The following is a 15,738-nucleotide window of genomic DNA, read 5'->3' on the forward strand; positions in this document are numbered from 1 at the left end:
GTTGAGAGTTTTTCAATCCTGAATCATGGAATTTAAAAAATGGCCTGAGACTGGCCTTCCTAATTGCAACTCACAACCTCAGACATAAATATCTTAGCACCATCCTGACACAATGAGCTAGCATTATTTCTGAGCCACTGCTACTTCGCACACATAAAAGGATATATAGTTTTCCTGCAGTCAATGTGAGTTGTACAATTGCAGGACAATCCTTCTCCACAGAATGGACAGGTAAAAAATAAGTAACATTGTCTATTTTTGCATATATGGTTAACAAAAGGGGAAATTTACTAAGATGTGAGTTTTATTTCACATGGGAAGTTGCTAAGAACCACCAATCAAATCTTATCTATTATCTTCTAGGATGTGCTAAATAAATATGTAGATTCTGATTGGGTGCCCATAGCAACATCCCATGTGGAAAAAAAAACTCTCATCTTATTACATTTTGGGCAAAAAATTTCACCTAATATGGTGCACGGAGCAGTCTTATTTTTCTTTGTATTTTTGTCCAATGGACCCTAAGATGTCACAAGCAGGGCCAGCTCCTTTGGAAGCATCCAAGGGTGTCGGGATTTATTGGGATGCCATCAATTTTCCTTATTACAAAATTAATGATGTCTATGAGGAAAACATATATGTTGTACTTAGTGCAGGTGGAGGCTGTGAGACCTTTAAAATGCCAACTCCACACTTTCACTTGAGTGGCTGGATGGGTATTGGTGGCAGTAGGGGGTTGAGGCAGCAGATTGAAGTTTTGCCTAGGTTTCTGAGAAGCCATACACCGGTCCTGGTCACAAGTGTTTTGACATATTAACTAAAAACAGAAATACACTGTGGAACGATTCAGGAGTGAGATATAAATAAACTAATTGGCTGAGATATTGACTGTAAAGGGGATTTAAACATCATTATTCATTTCTGTTTTATTTTTCCTCAAAGTACATGCAACGGCAGCACGTACTACATAGTAATACGTTCATACAAAATTGTGATTTACAGTATATAATATGAAAATATGTAATAAATCCTAAACAAATATCAGTTCTAAAATTTGATATACTGGTATGTCATAAAAAAAAAGAGTAAAACTAACATTACTGAAAGATTAAAAGCACAGACACACTCTCATAGACAGCAAGGATATTAACTATTTTTAACATAAACCACTGGAGTTCACAATAGTACTCATGGTCTGTGTACCTATGGAATGTTGACCCTGATGAAGTAGTTTACGACGAAACGCCTTGAGTTGTTTCCGTATATTTGTTGAACCGAATCATTGACTCCATACAGATGAAAAAAGTGCTTTTATATTGTGTTTTATTGAAAAATATATGTATTAAACCTGTTGAACAGTGACCTGTACATTGTACATTGCTACTACGGTTCTTTTATTGGATTTGGTGGTGGAACTACATACCATTTTTTCACCACACCTCCCTCACTAACAGGGGGGACTAATGGAGTTGCTGCCTAGCTAATATTCCTATAGCGCGTTGAAGGGTTCGCTCTCTTTTGTGATATATATATATATATATATATATATATATATATAGAGATGATATCCGGCATTCCTCGCACTCAAAACAATTCTGCCCAGGTGCCATCCAAGGTGGAATATCCACTATATGCAATGACGATATGTAAGGCTTCACTCCAGGACTTCAGTGAAAAGAATATTTAATGTGAGGCGGTCAATGCCATTTCGGGTGTTACCCTGTCGTCAGGATCAAAAAGCTCTTTGGTCCTGACGACGGGGTAACACCCAAAACGGCGTTGACCGCCTCACATTAAATATTATTTTCACTGAAATCCTGGAGTGACTCCTTACATTTCTTCACTATATATATATCACAAAAGAGAGGTAACCCTTTAACGCGCTATAGGAATATTAGCTGGGCAGCAACTCCGTTAGTCCCCCCTGTTAGTGAGGGAGGTGTGGGTAAAAAATGGATAGAAGAAAACAGAGTGTGCCCCTGGTATGTAGTTTTAAATATATATATATATATATATATATATATATATATATACACAGTTTGGATGAGTGGCACCACCTGTGCTTACCAATTGGACACTGATTGAAACAATAATATTCCCTTAGTTATAGAGGCCAATCTTTAAGAAAAAGTAATGGTATGTTTCTCAAAAAACATGTAAACAGTGTATAAAGAGAGCAGGGACTAATAATTGTAATTTATGAATTAGTGCGAAGCAATATTATCCAATAAAAAGTATTTATTTAATTACAATTAAAAGTAAGAAATAGACTAACATAAAAAGCATACGGTAAAAACAATTAAAGTAAAAAATTCAGTAAAGTGCTTATCTCAAATAATTGGTGGGAGGTTAGGTTACCAACGCGTTTCGTCCTATGTGACTTCAACAAGGGGTAAAGACCAAATGAAGCCAGGCCAATATTTATACCTGTATGCCTGCTTCAGTACTCTATCACATCCTGCGACTAAATTATCTAAAATTGCTAAAATGGCCACAGTTTAATATGGGGATACAGAATATATTCTGTGTCTTACCTATGCTTATATCTACCAAAATCACTAAGTTTAAAATATGTTAAGTAGTACTAAAAGTATCTAAAACTGTCATAATTAGTAAATCGCTGCACTTCCGCCACGTTTCCGGTGTTCGGATAGCGCTAGTGCGCATGTCCGGCTTAGTTTATTGCTGGGAGCTCAGAGAAGATGCCCCTCTTCCAACTGCGCATGCGCCGGGGGACATGGATCAGACAGAGCCTCTTAGTCATTCTCTAGGGCTCTTGTGAAAGTGTCTGTATTCACGGGCGGCCATTATCTTGGAGGTTTTTAACCTATTAGCAGATGTATTCAACTGCGGCCATCTTATTGTTGTTGGTGTGCCCTTTTTACATGCAAAGGAACAAAAACATAGTAAATATGCAGACCAGTATTATATCTTTACATAGTTATTCCTGAACGGGACTTGGTTAAGGCAAATGCAAATTTAAACAAAATAAATGAAATACTATTTGCATTTAATTAATATGAATATTGGGATTGTGAAGATTGAACTGCCTCTGTGTTTAGGATTATTTAATAATTATTTATTTAATGATAGATATATCATAGAGGTGTATAATTGTGCCATATGGGTTATAAAAAGAAGAAAGTGCCAAAATATTTTGGTGCATAATAAGTAGTGTCTATTATCCTACATGGAGTTAAGTAAAGTGCTATAGTGCTAACTTGGTGGTTTATAAGCCTATTCAATAGTAATTAATATCCTAAAGTGCTAGAATGCTAGGTTAGTAGTATTATAACATATATCTCTTAAGTGGTGGTCAGTCTTTATATTGTTACTACAGCACCAGGTATTCCCAAGAGGTCTCCCATCTTGGTACTAGCCTGGCCCAACACTGCTTAGCTTCCAAGATCGGACAAGATTGGGCGTATCAAAGTGTGGTTTGACTGTAGATTAATATGCCAATACTTGGAGTCTCATATGGTAACTTTATTAGAGTTTCAATATTTGCATAATGTGCGAATAATTAATTGGAGCTTAGGTGAAGTGTGTGATAAAAGATAGAAGATAGAAAATAAAAGATTGTTCATTCAAGATTGACCTTATAAAAACGGTGCTATTTTATAGCTATCGTTAAAACCCAGTGGATGCAGGGTGTTAAATTCAAAAATCCAGTACATTTCCCTCTGGGAGTGTTTATTCCCCAGGTCACCACCACTTGGTCCTAGTTTTACCCATTCAGAAGTTTTAAAAGTCAGTCCCTCTGGGTTTGCGTTATGATGATTTTCAAAATGCTTGTATATAGCATGGCTGTCAATCTTGTTTCTGATGTTTCGACTGTGTTCCTGTATTCTCAGTTTTAATGGTCTTTTCGTTTTTCCCACGTATTTCAAGTGGCATGGGCATTCCAGATAATATATTACTGATCAGGGGCGGGCTGGGCTGGAGGGCAGGGTGCCATGTGCCCCCCCGGGCCGCTGAATCGTTTTGCGTGCGGGCCGCCATTGTTCTGAGGCTGCTGCTGCAGCCAGACTGACCAGTTTCCGAGTAGTCTCCATAAACATGGCCGCCGGCCTCCTGCACTGAGGACATGTCTAGTGCAGGAGGCCACTACAGAGAATCTGTATGTTCCACCTACTTCCTGCCTGTGCGTTACACTTTCTTCCCTATGCTGCAGCCTGCCTCACTGTCTGACATCAAGGTAAGAGGGAGAGGGACTGTACAGGCTGAGCAGCCTGTAAGGTTCAGTAATTATACAGGGGGAGCAGCCTGTGGGGGTCCAGTTATTATACAGGGGAGAGCAGCCTGTGGGGGTCCAGTTATTATACAGGGGGAGCAGCCTGTGGGGGTCCAGTTATTATACAGGGGGAGCAGCCTGTGGGGGTCCAGTTATTATACAGGGGGAGCAGCCTGTGGGGGTCCAGTTATTATTATAAGTGGGAGCAGCTTGTGGGGGTCCCATTATTATTATACAGGGGGAGCAGCCTGTGGGGGGTCCCATTATTATTATACAAGGGGAGCAGCCTGTGGGGGTCCTGTTATTATTATTATTAATATTATACAGGGAGAGCAGCATGTGGGGTCATGTTATACAGGGGGAGCAGCCTGTTGTGTCCTGTTATTATAAAGGGGGAGCAGCCTGTGATGCTTTTTTATTATACAGGGGAACAGCCTGTGGTTGTCCTGTTATTATTACACAGGGGGGAGCAGCCTGTGGGGGTCCCGTTATATACAGGGGGAGCAGCCTGTCGGGGTCCTGTTATTATTACACAGGGGGGAGCAGCCTGTGGGGGTCCCGTTATATACAGGGGGAGCAGCCTGTGGGGGTCCTGTTATTATTACACAGGGGGGGCAGCCTGTGGGGGCCCTGTTATTATTATTATACAGGGAGAGCAGCCTGTGGGGGTCCCGTTATTTTTATACAGGGGGAGCAGCCTGTGGGGGTCCCTTTATATACAGTGGGAGCAGCCTGTGGGGGTCCCGTTATTGTTGTTGTTGTTATTATTATTATTATTATTATTATTATTATAATAATACAGGGGGAGCAGCCTGTGTGGTCATGTTATACAGGGGGATCAGCCTGATGTGTCCTGTTATTATAAAGGGGGAGCAGCCTGTGATGTAATTTTATTATACAGAGGGAGCAGCCTATGGGGGTCCCGTTATTATTATACAGGGGGAGCAGCCTGTGGGGGTCCCGTTATATACAGGGGGAGCAGCCTGTGGGGGTCCCGTTATTATTATATAGGGGGAGCAGCCTGTGGGGTCCTGTTATTATTATACAGCGGGAGCAGCCTGTGGGGTCCTGTTATTATTATACAGCGGGAGCAGCCTGTGGGGTCCTGTTATTATACAGGGGGAGAAGCCTGTGGGGTCCTGTTATGATTATAAGACAGGGGGAGCAGCCTGTTGTGTCCTATTATACAGGGGGAGCAGCCTGTGGTGTACTTTTATTATACAGGAGTAGCAGCCTGTGGGGGTCCCATTATTATACAGGAGGAGCAGCCTGTGAAGGCCCTGTTATTATTATACAGGGGGAGCAGCATGTGGGGTCCTGTTATTATGATCAATAAAAATGTATGGCGTGGCAACTTTTACACCTATTTTCTCAAATTTAATAGACACTCTAATCTAATGGTTAATTATCTATCTATATATGTCTATATATATATATATATATATATATATATATATATATATATATATATATATATATATATATATATAGACATATATATATATATGGATAGAAGAAAACAGAGTGCACCCCTGGTATGTAGTTCCACCGCCAAATCAAATAAAAAGAACCATAGTAGCAATGTACAATGTACAGATCACTGTTCAACAGGTTCAATACATATATTTTTTCAATAAAACACAATATAAAAGCACTTTTTTCATCTGTATGGAGTCATGATTCAGTTCAACAAATGTACGGAAACAACCCAACGCGTTTCATCGTAAACAACTTCATCGGGGGCAACATTCCATAGGTACACAGACCATGAGTACTATTGTGAACTCCAGATGACAACCTTTCAGGGAAGGTATGCAATTAGTAAAAATGGATCCCTTGAAGATCCTAATGAGTAGATGCGCACCAGCATCAATTTCCACAGAAGTCCTTATTAAAATCACAGGTTCTGAGGGGATTCTTCCGAACAAAATCCTCAAAACTTCTCAGCAGGTGGGAACATAGACCACCTGCAGTTTGGATGAGTGGCACCACCTGTGCTTACCAATTGGACACTGATTGAAACAATAATTTTCCCTTAGTTATAAGGGCCAATCTAAATTAATGGTATGTTACTCAAAAAACATGTAAACAGTGTATAAAGAGAGCGGGGACTAATTATTGTAATTTATGAATTAGTGCGAACTGTAGCAATATTATCCAATAAAAAGTATTTATTTAATTACAATTAAAAGTAAGAAATAGACTAACATAAAAAGCATACAGTAAAAACAATTAAAGTAAAAAATTCAGTAAAGTGCTTATCTCAAATAAATGGTGGGAGGTTAGGTTAACCAACGCGTTTCGTCCTATGTGACTTCAACAAGGGGTAAAGACCAAATGAAGCCAGGCCAGTATTTATACCTGTATGCCTGCTTCAGTACTCTATCACATCCTGCGACTAAATTATCTAAAATTGCTAAAATGGCCACAGTTTAATATGGGGATAAAGAATATATTCTGTGTCTTACCTATGCTTATTACTACCAAAATCGCTAAGTTTAAAATATGTTAAGTAGTACTAAAAGTATCTAAAACCGTCATAATTAGTAAATCGCTGCACTTCCGCCACATTTACGGTGTTCGGATAGCGCTAGTGCGCATGTCCGGCTTAGTTTATTGCTGGGAGCTCAGAGAAGATGCCCCTCTTCCAACTGCGCATGCGCCGGGGGACATGGATCAGACAGAGCCTCTTAGTCATTCTCTAGGGCTCTTGTGAAAGTGTCTGTATTCGGCCATTATCTTGGAGGTTTTGTAACCTATTAGCAGATGTATTCAACTGCGGCCATCTTATTGTTGTTGGTGTGCCCTTTTTACATGCAAAAGAACAAAAACATAGTAAATATGCAGACCAGTATTATATCTTTACATAGTTTTTCCTGAACGGGACTTGGTTAAGGCAAATGCAAATTTAAACAAAATAAATAAAATACTATTTGCATTTAATTAATATGAATATTGGGATTGTGAAGATTGAATTGCCTCTGTGTTTAGGATTATTTAATAATTATTTATTTAATGATAGATATATCATAGAGGTGTATAATTGTGCCATATGGGTTATAAAAAGAAAGTGCCAAAATATTTTGGTGCATAATTAGTAGTGTCTATTATCCTACATGGAGTTAAGTAAAGTGCTATAGTGCTAACTTGGTGGTTTATAAGCCTATTCAATAGTAATTAATATCCTAAAGTGCTAGGTTAGTAGTTTTTATAACATATATCTCTTAAGTGGTGGTCAGTCTTTATATTGTTACTACAGCACCAGGTATTCCCAAGAGGTCTCCCATCTTGGTACTAGCCTGGCCCAACACTGCTTAGCTTCCAAGATCGGACAAGATTGGGCGTATCAAAGTGTGGTTTGACTGTAGATTAATATGCCAATACTTGGAGTCTCATATGGTAACTTTATTAGAGTTTCAATATTTGCATAATGTGCGAATAATTAATTGGAGCTTAGGTGAAGTGTGTGATAAAAGATAGAAGATAGAAAATAAAAGATTGTTCATTCAAGATTGACCTTATAAAAACTGTGCTATTTTATAGCTATCGTTAAAACCCAGTGGATGCAGGGTGTTAAATTCAAAAATCCAGTACATTTCCCTCTGGGAGTGTTTATTCCCCAGGTCACCACCACTTGGTCCTAGTTTTACCCATTCAGAAGTTTTAAAAGTCAGTCCCTCTGGGTTTGCGTTATGATGATTTTCAAAATGCTTGTATATAGCATGGCTGTCAATCTTGTTTCTGATGTTTCGACTGTGTTCCTGTATTCTCAGTTTTAATGGTCTTTTCGTTTTTCCCACGTATTTCAAGTGGCATGGGCATTCCAGATAATATATTACTGATCAGGGGCGGGCTGGGCTGGAGGGCAGGGTGCCATGTGCCCCCCCGGGCCGCTGAATCGTTTTGCGTGCGGGCCGCCATTGTTCTGAGGCTGCTGCTGCAGCCAGACTGACCAGTTTCCGAGTGGTCTCCATAAACATGGCCGCCGGCCTCCTGCACTGAGGACATGTCTAGTGCAGGAGGCCACTACAGAGAATCTGTATGTTCCACCTACTTCCTGCCTGTGCGTTACACTTTCTTCCCTATGCTGCAGCCTGCCTCACTGTCTGACATCAAGGTAAGAGGGAGAGGGACTGTACAGGCTGAGCAGCCTGTAAGGTTCAGTAATTATACAGGGGGAGCAGCCTGTGGGGGTCCAGTTATTATACAGGGGAGAGCAGCCTGTGGGGGTCCAGTTATTATACAGGGGGAGCAGCCTGTGGGGGTCCAGTTATTATACAGGGGGAGCAGCCTGTGGGGGTCCAGTTATTATTTTAAGGGGGAGCAGCCTGTGGGGGTCCAGTTAATATTATAAGTGGGAGCAGCCTGTGGGGGTCCCATTATTATTATTATAAAGGGGGAGCAGCCTGTGGGGGGTCCCATTATTATTATTATACAAGGGGAGCAGCCTGTGGGGGTCCTGTTATTATTATTATTAATATTATACAGGGAGAGCAGCATGTGGGGTCATGTTATACAGGGGGAGCAGCCTGTTGTGTCCTGTTATTATAAAGGGGGAGCAGCCTGTGATGCTTTTTTATTATACAGGGGAACAGCCTGTGGTTGTCCTGTTATTATTACACAGGGGGGAGCAGCCTGTGGGGGTCCCGTTATATACAGGGGGAGCAGCCTGTCGGGTCCTGTTATTATTACACAGGGGGGAGCAGCCTGTGGGGGTCCCGTTATATACAGGGGGAGCAGCCTGTGGGGGTCCTGTTATTATTACACAGGGGGGGCAGCCTGTGGGGGCCCTGTTATTATTATTATACAGGGAGAGCAGCCTGTGGGGGTCCCGTTATTTTTATACAGGGAGAGCAGCCTGTGGGGGTCCCTTTATATACAGTGGGAGCAGCCTGTGGGGGTCCCGTTATTGTTGTTGTTATTATTATTATTATTATTATTATTATTATAATACAGGGGGAGCAGCCTGTGTGGTCATGTTATACAGGGGGATCAGCCTGATGTGTCCTGTTATTATAAAGGGGGAGCAGCCTGTGATGTAATTTTATTATACAGAGGGAGCAGCCTATGGGGGTCCCGTTATTATTATACAGGGGGAGCAGCCTGTGGGGGTCCCGTTATATACAGGGGGAGCAGCCTGTGGGGGTCCCGTTATTATTATATAGGGGGAGCAGCCTGTGGGGTCCTGTTATTATTATACAGCGGGAGCAGCCTGTGGGGTCCTGTTATTATTATACAGCGGGAGCAGCCTGTGGGGTCCTGTTATTATACAGGGGGAGAAGCCTGTGGGGTCCTGTTATGATTATAAGACAGGGGGAGCAGCCTGTTGTGTCCTATTATACAGGGGGAGCAGCCTGTGGTGTACTTTTATTATACAGGAGTAGCAGCCTGTGGGGGTCCCATTATTATACAGGAGGAGCAGCCTGTGAAGGCCCTGTTATTATTATACAGGGGGAGCAGCATGTGGGGTCCTGTTATTATAATACTACAGGGGGAGCAGCCTGTTGTGTCCTATTATACAGGGGGAGCAGCCTGTGGTGTACTTTTATTATACAGGAGAAGCAGCCTGTGGTGTACTTTTATTATACAGGAGTAGCAGCCTGTGGGGGTCCCATTATTATACAGGAGTAGCAGCCTGTGGTGTACTTTTATTATACAGGAGTAGCAGCCTGTGGGGGTCCCATTAATATATAGGAGGAGCAGCCTGTGGGGGTACTATTATTATACAGGGGAGCAGCCTGTGTTGTCCTGATATTATACAGGGGGAGCAGCCTCTGTTGTCCTGTTATTATTATAAGACGGGGAGTAGCCTGTGGTGTCCTGATATTATACAGGGGAGCAGCCTGTGGTGTCCTATTATTGTTTTTTTTTATTAATACATATTTTTAAACCGCAAAACCTAAATTTAACGATGCACTGTTACTTATGGGCCAGTGCTCTGGACTTGCCCCCCAGGCTAAAAGTTGCCAGCCAGCCCCTGTTACTGATGTTGTATTACAATTCATAAAGTCTTTGATACAGTATGATATTCTTTACTGTCATTGTAGTTGGTGAACCGTTTTCTATTCGGGTGAACAAATCTGCAGATGTAAGAACCTGTACATTTCATTCCGGAGTTGGTTTGGTTTTTTTTAGACGTTATTAAACTGGGTGCCAGAATGTTCTTTAAATTCTTCGTTTTCTTGAAGATGACCTCAGGGTTTGGTGGTAGAATCTCTTTCAGGGGTTGGATCCATGAGTAATATGTTCCAATGTCTTTTAAGGCTCTGTTTTATTTTTGTTTCGTGTTGGTTATAGGTAGTGATGAAGGCTATTGATTCTTTCTTCTCCTTTTTCACATTGTATTTCAGCAGATCATCCCTGTTGATGTTGTTTACTTTTGTTATGGCGTCCTGGAGAATTTGGGTGGGATATTCTTTTCTTTAAATCTTTTCTTATACATCTCAAGTTAAGTCTCACAGTCCTCGTCTCTATTGCAATTTCTTCTGATACGACTGAACTGCGGGTACGGAATATTCTCTTTCCACTTATGCAGGTGGTTGCTCCTAAAATGTAAATAGCTGTTTGTGTCAACATTCTTGACAAAGTTTTTTATAATCACTTTAGTACCTTTCCCCATCAGTACCAGATCCAGGAATTCAATCTGCGATTTGTTAATGCTGGAAGTGAACTGTAAGTTCATTTGGTTGTTTTCTAGGTAGCTTAGAAAATCAGAGAATGATTCTTCATCTCCTTCCCATACAATTAAAATATCATCAATGTATCTTTTGTCAAATCTGATGTTTTCTTTAAAAGCATGGTCCGTGTAAATAAAACGTTTCTCCCAACTCCCCATGGAAAGATTTGCAAAACTGGGTGCAATAGTAGAACCCATCGCTGTACCACATTTTTGGAGGTAAAATTGGTCCAGGAATTTAAAATAATTGTGACTTAAAATTAATTTCATAGTATTACATATAAATGTTTGGTGCTGTGGAGTTAACGTGTCATAATCTTCCAAAAACTCCCTACAAGCTTCAATTCCTAGTTGGTGTATATATTATTTAAATTGTAAGATTGGAGGTTGACCTGAGGCGCATTCATTTTGTCTGCATTATGTCTTCAGGTCATTTTGACCTTTGCGTTTGTGAGTAGTGCAATGGTTTTTGGTGTATATTGCTAACATTTTAATGTGGAGTACAGCATCGATGATTTAGTTTCTATACCCCCATACATTTAGGTGATGTTCCTTTAAATATCCATGTTAGATTTTAGCAATGCATTATTAGCGGATCACTATTAATGTACAACTGTGTATAAGATCATTTGAATACCTATGTGCCATCATGTGCAGCCCGTGACCTCCTGGTATCACCGTATATGTGTCTTATTGTACGATGCATCTAATTAACCTGATTGCTGGTGCTGCAGTGACTGTGTTACTAGTATCCTGTTATAGTCAATGTCACTGTGCACTTTGTTTTCATATTGTGAGTGTTTATTGGGTTGCCGTGGTTACGCATCTAGCATGTATACAGCGTACAGCCGGGAGCTGGTTTGATGCATCTCCCCGGCAACCCATATGTTTACACAGAGACTCGCTGAAGCCGCGTGTGTGCCGGACGCTGGGGACAGCAGCTTACGAGAAGTCCAGGAGGGATGCGTGAGTCTATTGCCTGTAGTGAGGCTGGTAATCGGGATGGTGTCTCTTGCCAGTGGGGAAATTTGTTGAATCATGTGGTCATCAGCCCACAGCTGATGAAGTGTGTGGTACGCACATTTTACAGTCATTGCTTTTAAAGAAAGTTATTTTAAGAAATTAAAAAGATAATGCACTATTAGGCGCACCTGCTTATTTTCTTGTAGTGTTTGCCGTGGGTCCTGTGGAGTTTGGGACAACAAGGAGGGAGCAGCGGTCCAGTACAAGGACAAGTGCAATCTAAGAACTGTGGAGTACACCAAGTCTGGTGATTAATGAACTATAGCAGGTGTCAGCGCACCTAAACTGTTGTCATATATATATATATATATATATATATATATATATATATATATATATATACCAGCATACAGATGGGTGGCACTCCGAAAAGACAACAACTCAGCAGCCAAATCTGGTAAACCGACGTTTCAAATGTATTGTCACATTTTTCATCAGGGTGTGATGAAAAATGTGACAATACATTTGAAACGTCGGTTTACCAGATTTGGATGCTGAGTTGTTTTTTTTCGGAGTGCCACCTATCTGTATGCTGGTATATAGGAGTGAGTCTTCACCTCCCGGGAGGGCACCCAGTTCTTTACCATTTGTTAGCGGAGTGCCAGCCACACCAACACTAAATATATAAATATATATATAAGCCGCGCTGATGTCCGGCACTCCCCGCACTCAGAAGACTCTTGCCTGGGTGCCATCCAAGGTGGGATACCCACCAGATATAGTAGAAGAATAGGTAAGGCGTCACTCCAGGGCTTAGAAGAAAAAGTATTTATTGTGAGGCGGTCAACGCCGTTTCGGGTGTTACCCCGTCGCCAGGCCCAAAATGTGCTCAACCTATATATATATATATATATATATAAATATATATATATATTTATATATATAGACATCGACTGGCTCTCCACTTTCATCTGGGTATGCTGCCTGGGTGCCCTCCTAGATCAGCCCTTGCAAGCATCCCTAAACAAACCTTTAACACCTGTGCACTCACAGGTTCTCAATGAATCAAACACACAGAGGTATTTTAAATTCTAAATGTTTCAATTGTGATAAAAACTATTTACTACTACCTCTGACGAAAGATAGATAGATAGATAGATAGATAGATAGATAGATAGATAGATAGATAGATAGATAGATAGATAGATAGATAATGTGTCATAGAGAGAGAGAGAGAGAGAGAGTATTTATTTTAAAGAAAAAGAATAAAATTAGCAATTTAGCAGTATTTATTGGCAAAAGAAGTCCATAGATGCTTCTTCTGTCAACCCTAGGGGCCCGAAGGCCAACAAATCACCATTAGTTTTCCTTCCCGTTAGTATATATTGATAACATTTTATTTTAAAACTTGGTTTGGTTTACTTTTTTTTTTTCATTGGAAATATAGTTAGTAGATAGTTACTTTTCATATATAACTGATACATTTTAGTCATTTCATTTAACGTCAATTTTCAAAATCACTTTGGCGTCTGCTCTCTTATATACACAGCAATAATATGTTATCTATTACTTACATGTAATACATTTAATAACTGACTCATTCTTTTTCTCCTAGAAATGAATATAACACATGAGCAGAATACAACAGATTTTTTTTTCACAGGCTTGTCTAATATTTCTAAATTTACATTACCAATATTCCTAATTATTTTACTGTCCTATGTCATCATTATTTGCGGGAATGTCACCATCATTATAGTTATAAAAAAAGATAGATATACACTCCAGCGCTATCTCCAAATATACCAGTCAAATAAACACAGCATATGATTTCTCAGAATATTAGGAGCCTCAGTTCTTCTATAGACACCCCTTAGAGACCTTACTGACCTTAAAATAAGGCCCTATTTTCACATCAAGGTATCTTTACTCTGTAGTCACTCTTCTATATTCCCTTGATTCATACGTCTGTGCATCATATACACCCGGATCGACACTCACCTCTATATGAGGCCCTATGTTCACTGCAAGGTTTCTTTTAAGTGACGTCCGTATATGTTATCCTCCACGAAAAAGAATCTCCAAACATGGGATACTCAGCACAAGAAATTTATTCCATCCAACATGCAAAAAACATATAATAAAAATCCAACGATTAAAAAGTATCCGCACAGAGATGAAATGAGACCACAATTACCCTCTCCCTATATCCGGATAAGGGATATATAAAATCTGTAGTGGAGAATGGGTATAAATACCCTCCCACACAGGATCTAACACACACCTTGAAAAAGGGCTGTATCAAATAGCCTGAAACGCGTTGGTGAGAGGAGGAAGGCACAGCCGATGGTGAGACCCTATACTTTTTTTACATCTAGTAGTACTCTCTTCCCTTATCCGGATATAGGGAGAGGGTAATTGTGGTCTCATTTCATCTCTGTGCGGATACTTTTTAATCGTTGGATTTTTACTATATGTTTTTTGCATGTTGGATGGAATAAATTTCTTGTGCTGAGTATCCCATGTTTGGAGATTCTTTTTCGTGGAGGATAACATATACGGACGTCACTTAAAAGAAACCTTGCAGTGAACATAGGGCCTCATATAGAGGTTAGTGTCTATCCGGGTGTATATGATGCACAGATGTATGAATCAAGGGAATATAGAAGAGTGACTAGAGAGTAAAGATACCTTGATGTGAAAATAGGGCCTTATTTTAAGGTCAGTAGACATTGGGACGTCTGATCAGGGAATATCCGAATATAGGGGAGACGTGAACTAGAGGTGCAACATAAAGAAAAAGATACCTTTATGTGAATATAGGGACCTGACTTAAGGTCAGTAAGGTCTCTAAGGGGTGTCTATAGAAGAACTGAGGCTCCTAATATTCTGAGAAATCATATGCTGTGTTTATTTGACTGGTATATTTGGAGATAGCGCTGGAATGTATATCTATCTTTTTTTACTGCATGTTCTTTGGAAAACTGGTGTTCCACAGATATACATATAGCTGCAATCTTTGGCACAACCACCTACCTGTAACCATTTGTTTACATCATTATAGTTATATTTGAGAATTCTCGTCTTCATACTCCTATGTATATTTTCCTTTTAAACCTGTGTGTTTTTGACATCGCCTCTACCTCTATTACTCTACCTAAATTATTGAACATGCTAATCACGCAATACAATGTAATCACATTTAGAGAATGTATGATACAGTTATATGTCTTTTTCTCAATGGCTGGAACTGAGTTCAACTTTCTTGCCACCATGGCATACGACCGTTATGTGGCAATCTGTCATGCACTTTATTATGTTTTCCTTATGAGTTTAAGGCGCACAGGTTACCTGTCTACTGTGGTGTGGGTTGTTGGATTTTTGGACCCCATTGCACACACTACTATTATAGTGAAGATGTCATTTTGTGCATCTCACTCAATAAACCATGTTTCTGTATATTTTTCCATTGCTCCGCTAAAGCTTTTTCTACCTGTACGTCTCATCTGACCTGTGTCATTATGTATTACGGAACATTAATGTGTTTGCACATGAGTCCCACATCCAATTACTCTCCAAAATAAATCATGTATTTTGCTCTTTTGTATGTTTTATTGGTCCCTATGATGAATCCTTTTATTTACACTTAAAAAACAAAGAATTCCAAGAGTCTTTGACAAAATATAAGCGTAAAGTGTTTATAAAAAATGCTTTCTTGGGCAATACAAAGCAAGCATAATAAATAAACTAATAAATACATGAGGATCAATGCAGATGACATCATCACAATGACCACAGTTATGGTTTTGACATTGTTGAAATGGTGCCATTGAATGTGTCATCATCTGCCGAATGTATTTTCACT

The 15,738-nt window shown here is 40.0% G+C and overlaps 2 pseudogenes; both read right to left on the reverse strand.

The window, feature by feature from the left end:
- Window positions 1-3,331: 3,331 nt before the first annotated feature.
- Window positions 3,332-3,451, reverse strand: LOC146011284 (5S ribosomal RNA; annotated as a pseudogene).
- A 4,033-nt stretch (window positions 3,452-7,484) lies between these two features.
- LOC146011285 (5S ribosomal RNA) lies at window positions 7,485-7,604 on the reverse strand (annotated as a pseudogene).
- Between the last annotated feature and the right edge of the window lie 8,134 nt (window positions 7,605-15,738).

The sequence above is a fragment of the Crinia signifera genome, chromosome 6 (assembly GCF_055691185.1).
Source record: "Crinia signifera chromosome 6, ASM5569118v1, whole genome shotgun sequence".
In the NCBI taxonomy this organism is placed as follows: domain Eukaryota; kingdom Metazoa; phylum Chordata; class Amphibia; order Anura; family Myobatrachidae; genus Crinia; species Crinia signifera.